At 35.3% G+C, this 11,437-nt stretch overlaps 1 protein-coding gene across 1 annotated transcript in view; it reads right to left on the reverse strand.

The window, feature by feature from the left end:
• The window catches only part of LOC128221785 (uncharacterized), a 52,953-nt gene that overhangs the window by 4,124 nt on the left and 37,392 nt on the right, over positions 1–11,437 (reverse strand). The window lies entirely within an intron of this gene.

Genomic DNA, 11,437 nt, shown 5'->3' on the forward strand with positions numbered 1-11,437 from the left:
TATCTACCGAATTGCACTCTAAAATATATGTTCCCTCGTCTTCTGTATCAAAGTTTAATACCGTTAATTTGTAAAAATATTCAGAAACAATATCCTCTTTGTAAGAACCGTTTCGTAACTGTATCGTTTGGATGTTTTTCTTCCATGTTCGTGTAGCGTATGTTTGGCTCTTTATAGATTGGTCAGACGGAAAATATCCCAGTTCGACATCCGCACCGCGAACAACCGGGCTTAAAGGCACGAGTGCTCCACATTTTCCAACAATGTCTGTAAATTATATGAGTTTGTTAATTAGCCTTAATCTACTGATCGGTTTGCAATTTTAACTTGTAATCGTCAAAAATGACGAACATAAAAAAAGGTGTTTTAGGAATACGGGGCCAGAAATAAATAGTAGTACTAGCTGAGTACGCTAAAGGACATAAATTGGTGCGAGAGTGCTACATCTTTAATGGATAAAACACAAATGATAACAAATAGTTAACATAAACAAATCCCAATCAATACAAGTTGTGGTTTAAGCTTTAAGCATTCTTCGATATTTACCTTTCAAATTTAAAGAAATAATGCCAGTTTTGATTGTTGTGTTTGAACATACGGCGTATATGTCAGACTTGTTGTATTCAATCGAAGCTTTCCATTTCAAAAAGAATGACCCATCTTCCGAAAAACTTTTAACATTTGTCCCATTCATTGTTTGGAATGTTGTGCTGCCACCCTTCATGCATATCCATTCTACATTACAACCCCAATGATAGAATGGTGTCGCTTTCAGTGTTACCTCCCTGTTCACAAAAGCTGGTCCGAGCACTGATATTGTTCCATACTGGTTCCAGCCTTCGTAATTGTAGCAAAAATGAGCTGAAATAAAAATTGCAAACAAATATAAAGTAAACATCTCACCCCTTAAAACAAAACATTACAAATAAAACCGCAATTGAGTATATTTACGGAAAAAACAATCGTAAACAAAAAGGAGGATGCAACAAGTAATAGTAGTAGTAGTAGTAGTAGTAGCAGTAGCAGTAGCAGTAGCAGTAGCAGTAGCTGCAGTAGCAGTAGCTGCAGTAGCAGTAGTAGAAGTAGTAGTAGTAGTAGTAGTAGTAGCAGTAGCAGTAGCAGTAGTAGCAGTAGTAGTAGTAGAAGTAGAAGTAGTAGTAGTAGAAGCAGTAGTAGTAGTAGTAGTAGTAGTAGTAGTAGTACTAGTAGTAGTAGTAGTAGTAGTAGTAGTAGTAGTAGTAGTAGTAGTAGTAGTAGTAGTAGTAGTAGTAGTAGTAGTAGTAGTAGTAGTAGTAGTAGTAGTAGTAGTAGTAGAAGCAGTATTATTATTAGTAGTAGTGTTTATATTGAAATTAAAACGATGTATCCAACATACCAAAAAGGAATACAGCAAGTTGCGCACATATTAGCATCCAATGTCGTGGCATATCTCCAAAAATGATGTTTGAATGAATGAGACTGTTGTTGCTCAATCGTACTAAATGCAAATGTGTTACATTTGTTTTTAATTATTTTAAGAAAATACAAAAATACCTTCCCTACAACTTCTACAAGGGAAAAGATTTAGTAATACTTAGGGCTTGACAATGAATCGAAGTGGTAGATCGTGTATATATATATATGAAAGAAAGTTTCAACCGCAGACCGACGCTATATTCTTTATCTCAAAAAGGAAATAAAATGAGTCTTACAAAGTTCTTTAATGGTGCATTGTCAAGACGTTAAACCCGCAATCAAGTTGACCATGTACTGAAACATGTTCGTGTTCTCATAAGGAAAATAAAGATCATTTAAAATTTACCAGTACTCAATGTTCGCTCTTTTCTTTTAAGTCAATTTTAAGTTACCCAATATACATATAAGCTGGCCGCTTCATCCACTCGCTGGTCATATTTTTTTGATGCTCACTGACCCATTTTTTTATTAACATTCTTAAGGGAATTTTTGCTGATTCCTTACATATGAAATAAGTTCAAGATAAATACTTTTTTCAAGGCAAAACATTCTTTGTATCATTCTTTCACTAACCTTAGCCTTAGCCATACACCCGAAATTCCCATATTCTTACATGGGATAGTCTGATTAGAATCTACCAAGGCCAAAACAACTTGATTGTTTATTTATATTTTAGGTTCTGCTTAAAACGCGTTGAAGTGTATGTTCAATCTCAATTTGAAGAAAGAAGCAATCGGTGTGTTATTTGTAATACTTATATTACAAAACTAAGTCAAAACACTCGGACTTCTTAGTTTGTACCTCCTCGTTCTTTTTTAAACCCATGAATCGGATATGACGTCTGTCGGGAGCACCGATCAACAAAATATAGTAATCATATGTTACGCACAATAGTGACACAGATATATTTTGTATAAATAAAATACATTTTTACAACACAGATTAACAAAAAACAAATAACAACACCTCAATTATAGGGAGTAGCAATTCGATGTTATTTAAACACTTTTATTACAAAACTTGGTCGAAAACTCGGACTCCTTCTTTTGTTCCTTTTCTTTCTTTTTAAAAAAACTGAATCCCATGCTTTGGGCCCTTCAACATTAAAACACACTGTAGTAAAGATCGGATACAAAGGTTTAAGTAAGAGAGCTGTAAAAATGAATTTGACAGAAGTTAACCCTTTCAGAATTCATTTCCTTAGTCTCAATCTGAGACTCAAGATGTCAGTAAATATGCGCCATGAATTGTGCTATAACTGAGGTTTGGTCAGCTATATATTTAGTTCCGAGTTATTAATATTTATGGCTTAATTCTGACTTTAACGATCAAACTTCTGCCACGCTCCATATTAACTGTATGTGTAAATAATATGTTTGCAAACAAATTATCCAATAGAGTGATTCATATTGTATAGGTAAATACCCAAAATAGGTCCGTTTAAAATTGTGGAAATGTTAAAAAGAAAAAACACTATTGTTGCCTTGGCTTTGTCTACATTTATTTCGTGTGCACTACTTCTCGTCCATCTGTTCTCTTTCGAGAACCTACAACATTTAGTACACATGGTTATTGAGAGGTTTATTGAGAGGCAGTCAACTTTTGTTACGCCATTTTAAAAGTAAATTGCTGGTTCGGGGCAGACAAATTTCGAATCGCTCCTTTCAAGTGAATCGCTGGTTTGGAGCAATCAACATGCATTGCAGATCTTTACAGGGCATATTGTCGGTCGGTTTTCGTGGAGTCAAGCACATTAAGCCGTTTCACAAAGTAAATTGCAGGTTGGAAAAATGGACCAGTGTAGTGTTATTTAACAATAATCTGGATAAAGCCAGTATGGCCGACGCGTATTCCAGTTTATCTATACATATCTGTGTTATGATGCTTATTGTGTAACAAGTACAGCAAGAAAGAAAATAAATCAGTCACGATAAAGATGCAACAATTAGTATCAGTCGTTTACATGTTCTAAATCTGGTATGTTTGAACACTTTATCTGATACAAATGATAATGTATGATTACATTCATTATCTTAAAATGGGACAACGTTTTTTTACAATGTATACGCAAAATAGCCACTGCATCAATACAACGGAGTTATGTCCATGCATTGAGTTATGTGCTTTTGAACAATCGCTATCCAATATACTGTATAAATTAAATGCCAATACTTTGAGAAATAACTTTGTTGTGCCTTTATCTTCTTTAATCCGGTTTCGGTGGATTTTATTAAGATAAAAATCGCAGATTCTTGTCTATTGATTGCATGAAAATGCATTTTGTAATGGTCATCACTTATTCTACACCTTTTTTCATCGTGAAACAGTGAACATGGATATATATATATATATGCAAACAATCAGTTTTAACAATAAGAAAGTTTATGTTTATTGTTAAATACCAGTGATTCAATGGTACAGGTTAGTTTGTGCTGAATATATGTTGAAGGAAAACTGCTGCACTTACTATAGTGTAAATTGCATAATTTTGACGAAAATCTGACATTACATGTTTGTTGATTATAAGACATGTATACATTGTTAACAGTCGTTTACTGTGTCGCTTTTTGGACCTCAGTCACGGCTGACTATGATTGCATTTGTAACTACAACGTCGAGGCAACAATTCACTCTAGCCCAGCCGAGGGTCAACCGATTGGCTACATGTATGAGTTTGATTGTAAACCGCTTATCTCAATCGGAAAGCCCCCAGGGTGGGGCCTCGTCGCATTTGAACACAAGGTTTGTGATTCTGTTTTGTGTTTTGTCAATCTGATAATTTCTAAAAGTCATTAGCAGGCAAACACCCCATCCAGGTATGGACCCCCAATTTGGCAGTTAGTGAACTTGATTTTTATTTTTTATCATCTCTTGGACGCCTCCAAGATGGAACACCGTTGCATTTTAACTCGATGATCGTCCATCTCAGTGAATGTCCGATCTGTTTGTTTAAATTTTATTTATTTTATAAGAATTGTAAAGAAAATTATATCAATTCATGCTAAATAACCATCGTTGGCACACTGTTGCGCGAGAATGTGGTATTTTCGCTTGTTGGGACCGTAGTAGACTTGTCCGGCGGAACAGCTCGTAAGCAGACACATAATTTGGCTACCTTTACGATTTTGACTGTTTACATTTCAAAACAATTGTTAAGCATCCAACAACATATGTAAACAGGGGCACCAGCTTACCCCATGTAAGGACTCGCTTCTTGGCTACATGTATGAGCTTTTATTTAAAGAAGCTTATTAACACAGGAAAACCGCCAATGTTGAGGTGTGCAAGCATTACATAATTCGTATTACGCACTACATTTAGAAAGTAGTTAGTAATGGGCGAGAGGTTAATAATAATCGTTTAGCCGATTCTTAAAAGCTATTATTTCTATATCTAGATTTGTAAGAATATTTGGTCATGATATTTTAGCTATTTGTGTTATTATTTGCTGTCTAGAATATGTGTTTTTGCTGGTATTATTTTCATTTTATGAATACTGTCTTGACCATCATATTTTTATGTTTGTTTGCAATTCGCAACGTCAAATTCTAGGTTTGCTGAAAAAGATCTCATATATATATATACTTGTGTTTGTTGAAACTGGAATTAATTTAAGTGTGAAAAAATAGCATTGTGTCACGAATAAACAACCTGACTCTGAGTGCTAAAACAATCATTCCTGGCAATATTACTCGTTTTGAACAATTTGCGACAAATACTCATTAAAACAAACCTCATAATACCTAATATCATATTGTTTTAGCATCATATTTTCTAAAATACATTGCCCTATATATCCGTCATTTCCGCAGATAGCCATCATTTTGAATGATCCCCGTATACAATATGCATCATACTATTTTTGTACAGCTTTGGGTGCAAATGCATAAAAACACAAACAAGTTATAAGCTTTAGTTCTATATTTCTCTTTCAGCTGGAAAATTTACCACACAAAATATTTGCTTTTAGAACATTCCTATATTGTCCAAAGCTAGTATAATTGGCTTTGTATCACAGTAGACATATGCATGCGTTTTGATCAAATTAGGAAAAATAGCATTTTTAATCATGAGATTTTTAACGTCCCTTATCATTACATTTAGGATAATTATTGCATGAAGGTAACTTCCATGTGCATTCCAGCACAAAGATACAATTAGTATAATTGTGAACCTTTCTCATTCCATAAGAAAAAAAGACTAAAACAAGCATAACACTCATCACATTTGGAACAGAACTTATCTCATATGATACAAATTAAGGTATGTGTGTTCCTGGATGTCACCATACATGTGTGAGTAGTAGAATTAATCGTTGCGATACTTTTTTGATATACTGAGAACACTTATCATATAATTTTACCACAACCTGAATACCTGTTTCCGGATGTCCATAATATTCAGCGACCACAAATTTCTTCTTTTTTCTTTCCCCATCACTATCTAGTCCATCTTTCTTCTACAGTCCAGGTGATGCTATTCGTTATCTTTAATCATAAACGTTTTGTTAAAATATATCGAATGAATTCTATTTATACCCGTGCTCATATCATAACCATTTCAATCTGATATCATAACCAAACCAACAGTACATAGCACAAAAACAATGTAAAATAGTTGTCTCATCCTGTTAAACTATTAAACAAATACTAACATTTCTTTTGAAATACATGTCGTTGTGACAAACGTCTCATTACATCATTTCAGGCAGGATATCTGGCCATCGATGCCAACATAGATGTACTTATGTGTCCAGGCAGTCCTTCAGATGGAGACGTAGTATGTGAGTGGACGATGTTTTTTAACAATAATAAATAAAAAATGATCTCGGCTTAGGTTTAACAGTTTAAACGAAGTTCTAACTTTAGTTCACAGAATAAAAATGATTTGTGACTTAGATAAAACAAATCAAAATGATTTCTGATTTGTATTGGACAAATTTCTGATTTCAAGATTTCGCGGATTAAGCGGATTTCTATCTTATATTTAAAAGACAAAAATTATTACAGTATTTGATATAACATATAACACTGATATCCGACTTCATTTTAACAGATGGATACTATTTCTGACTTAGTTTTATCATATGATATATATTTTTGACTAAAACAGAGTCCTTACTTATATTTGACGGATAAAACAGCGCCCTGACTTAGATTAAACGGATAAAACAGTGTCATGATTTAGATTTAACAGATAAAACAGTCCAATACAATTACATTTACTGACAGTGCCAAGGCGGTACCTAACAATCCATGATAAACATGTTTACGTTTAATCATTTGGCTACTGAACTTGTTTCTGTACTTTTTCACGTATTAACGGATAAGACAGAGTCAAGACTAAGATGTAACGGATAAAACAAATTATTTACTTAGATTTAACAGATAAAACGGATTTGAAAAATGAAATGTAATCAAAATATCGAAATAATGTTTTTAAGTATATAATTTTGGTAAAACCAGAACTGATGTAATAACTTCATTTACCATCATACCAGAGTTGCTCCCACATTGTCACATGACTGTCTTATGCTATCGTTGTTAGTTCAGTAAATTATCTTAAATCTCGGTTATCCGTGCTTTATGACTCGTCTTTTATTTGATAGATATATAGAGGCATAACTGCGAATAAAATAGTTTCTTTCGGTGTGTTGGAGTGCTTTTCTTATATGAATAAAAAGGGTATATAATAACAGTGAATGAATCATTTGCATTCTTTCAGAAAAGCGCGCCAAATAATAATCCAACATAACGTCATTTTAAAAATTAAACCATTAATTCTATGCGCGCTGATGCTCGATTTAGGAGTGATTGCGAGCTTGAATTGCAAAACATTGAACAATATAATATTTTTGTTTAATTGACAAATCGATATAAACCACTTGAAATCGTACTTTACCTTATAATTAATCGTTACTCCAAAAGAGAAAGACAGGACAAGACATTATATATCATTTAATAAATAAATAATAATTTGCCGAGAATGGCCGCGACGCCAGAAATATATATATTATACAAGTAGGTCTTTAGACAGAAATAATAATACGTCGCGGCCAAATGCCCGTAATCCATTCAACTAGGCATTTAATAATACATGAAAATTGCAAACTAACACAAACTAATACTGGTAATAATAAGTATAAGGGAGGGAGGGATGGGGTTTTTAAGTCAAATACTTGACGTCTGGACGGGACGAAATTAAACTGAACAATCACCAGTTCGGATTGACACCTAAGCGACTATGGGTGACTGCGCATAAAAGTAGTTCCCATAATTATAACATTTAAGGATAAAATGTGGTAAATTAATTGTTACTCAAAAAGAGAAAGACAAGACAAGACATTATATAACATTTAATAAATAAATAATAATTTGCCGAGAATGGCCGCGACGCCAGTAATATATATATTACACAAGTAGGTCTTTAGACAGATATAATAATACGTCGCAGCCAAATGGCCAAAAACAGCCAAATTAAAATTTATTTAACGCATTAGAAACTTTAGAAGCAGCCTGCATCAAGGAAGAATTAGAGGTCCGTAAGTACCTTAAGTAACAGTCAGAGCTCCAGTTTCAAAAAAGCTTAACAATTTCTCCAGAGACTCAAACATTAAAATAAAATGTAGACCCTCCCCTACGAAAAGAATGCAAAGAAAAGGTATCATTCGAAGAAATACCAGTACGACTGAGCAATTTCTTGAAACTTACATCTAAACAATAGGAATCAATTGCAATAATGTCAGACCCTTTTTTAATACAAAAAGCGGGACAAGACGGGTCAACAGGTACCAAATTACACATATGAACAAACGCGCGAAATAAACAAAGTTTGTTAGACAAGCATTTGTATACAGGAATTGTTATATGCTTATCACCAAATTGATTGGTCTCACCATATTTCAAAGTAATAACCAGTCCAAAATCACAAGTTTGTACATCTTGTCGACAAATATATCACACAGGGTCAAAATCAGATGAAGTAACAGGCGCGATACTCGATTTCCTAGCCATAGTATAGAAACAAAATAAAAACATGCACCATATAGTGGCATGAAAAGGATCAGCATGATTCATTACGTCAAATAATTTTAACAAAATAAAAGGCGTGATGGGTGCCGCCTGGCGTGGGGTATGAAATAAACGTTTAGAAATGCCTCGCATAGTAAGTCTATAAAGGGCGTCGAGGTTAGGAAAAACCATACCACAAAAATCATGATAGATCCTTACTCCATTGACGTAATTACGAATAGACTGTCCTGTTTTGAAGTATCTGCTTAAAAACTAAACATACAAACATAAAGTATCTATTGCGACCGGCAAATGCACAAGAATGAAATATACACAGAATAGAAGTAAAACTTTTATCTGAGTTCGTAAATTTCTGTAAGTTCCTAGGGCAAACGCCGACTTCTGGGAGGCGCATAATTCGGATCGCAAGACACTTACGGGCTCATTATTATCTGTAATATAATAAAATAATTATTAAACTGATCCCTAAAATTCTACATACAAATACTCTTATAAGGTACAATTTGATAACAAGGTTTAGTGTTGAAAACATGTTATACAGTTCGAATATGCACGGTATCAAACAATCTCATATCTAAGTCACACTGGCTACAGATATATCACCAGTCATTTTTAAACGTAAAGTAATGACCCGGAGCTGAAATTTCCTGTTGCTGAGACATGCCAGATTCGGCCAAAAAGAGTCGGCCATATGAGTCATCAAGCGCCCAGCGGGATAGCAGATCCGCCAGACGGTTATCCTCTGATGTGAGATGGAACGCTCGAATTTCAAACTTCTTCGTACACGCAAGAAAGGCTATTTCTCTTATACAACACAACAGAAAATCATCCCTTGTTCTTCCAGAATTAATAACACAACACACAGCTTCGTTGTCACAGAAGATCGTGATCTTCTTGCCACTCCATCTTGAGCATCATGATTTAATACAAATTAACACCGCTAAACATTCGTAATGCACAATGGTCAACTTTTTATCCAAAATGAAAGCAGGAATAGTGCGGTGAAAGAACTCTTTTCCACATATACCACCTATTCCTCCAAGACAGGCGTCACAAGAAAAAAACTACATCAGGTTGCGACCAAGCTTGTACTTTAATAGCAGAAACAACATTGTATTGACGTACGAAGTTAAACCACCACTTGACATCTTTTCTGAATTCATTATTCAATTTCACTTTGTACTCTGCTTTTTGTACACTTCTTAACACAATTAGAATTCTAGAAATAAAAATACGACTTGGCTTAACACACTTTCCTACGAATATGAGTTTTCCTACTAAAGATTGAATCTGTCGTTTAGATGCTCGTTTCTGGTCCAACCAAATAGGAAGAAGCTGCAAAATCTCCATCAAGCGGCAATCCGTAATCCTGAGTTGCAGAAGTGCAGCGTCCACCAAGACGCCAAGGAAAACCATACACGGGGACGGGGCGCACGCCTTCTTGAAGTTCTCCTCAACTCCAATTTTACGGAACGTGCGACTGATGACGTCAAAGAAAGCTGTAGCGCGATCCGGCGTCTCCCCACCTCCAAAGTCGTCAAGATAGTTGACAACGGAAAATGCAAAATATAAGTTATCATGTCAGTTACGCGCTGACAAATGTAAGCTGCAGAACGAAGTCCAAAAGGAAGACGGGTGTCAATATAATATTTCCCATTCCAACGAAATGCTAACAAATGCATATCTCCAGGATCAACTGGAATTTGGCGGTAGGCTCTTTTTAAATCCGTCTTAAACAATAATGCACCGTGTCCTTTCCGCAACAGAATGTCGATTAAGGAGTCCAACGATAGGGAAACAAAGTGAAGTCTGCTCACCAAGGTAAATGTCCTTAGAAATTCCATCATTAACGGATGTCTTGTTTGGCCAACTCAGGTCCACAATAACACGACGTGAATTTTCATCCTTTTCAACAGTGTTCAAAGGTGAAACAGTCATATTTCAACACAGAGGATTGTCGTCGAATGGGCCAAGTAAGGCACCGTAGTCTAACTCTGTGTTTATAAATTCGTCAACATGAGACGGATAGTCAATAGCACCTTTGTGATTCCGTAGGTCAGAGACCGGAAGCTCCGATTTATCATAACCTACAGGAAAACCGTATTCCAAGAAATCACAAATGTCAATGTCGTCATAATTTGTCAGAACAGAACGTAAGTAATCAATATTCCACATGGAAGTTTCAGGAATCTTACAGTGTTTATAATTAGGTTTCCCCGAACGAAATATACGGTCATGATCTGCTATAAAATTCCGAAAACTGTTCTTTATCTTAGCAGATTCTGTCAAAGGGATACTCTTTGACGACTGTAGTCATTCATGGTGAGGGCACGATATGTCCGTTTCTGGGTGTTCCATGCAAGCTTTGTCTTTGATGTAACACGGCACAAATATGCTCCACAAGTCTATTTTCACTGCCGATTTTAACTGTATGTGGCGAGCTCTTTGAACATTCCCATTTTGAGCAAAACTCGTGCCGCTTATCCACCTTCTGTGCTTCAGGGCGTCGTCGAGATCCCGATTTCTCAAGCAAAAGGTTTGAACTCTCAATATCCGAAAAGTTCGAGCTCCAGTCCCTATTCCCACGTTCAATTTCACACAGAACTTTTTCGTGTATGTTTAAAATACTTGTCCAATTATACATACTTGCAAAACACATCAAGGATCTCAGGTAAACAAGTCTGTATCTCACTTCACTGACCACCGAACCGGTAGACAAAAGATGGATTAAAATCGCACAGTAACCTGCTACAAACTAATCCATTGTCATGTCAGTGTATTCAATGTTTGTATTGTTGCATAATCGACCGGGAACAAATGAATGTGGCCACAATTGAGGACAATTGATCAACAAGTCAGTAGCCTTCGAAACCTTTCCTGATTTTACTAGTTGACAAGGGGTGTGATAAGATACCTTCTGCATGATTGTTATCAAAGATGGCTGCAGGAAG

This window comes from Mya arenaria, chromosome 16 (assembly GCF_026914265.1).
Source record: "Mya arenaria isolate MELC-2E11 chromosome 16, ASM2691426v1".
Classification (NCBI taxonomy): Eukaryota; Metazoa; Mollusca; class Bivalvia; order Myida; family Myidae; genus Mya; species Mya arenaria.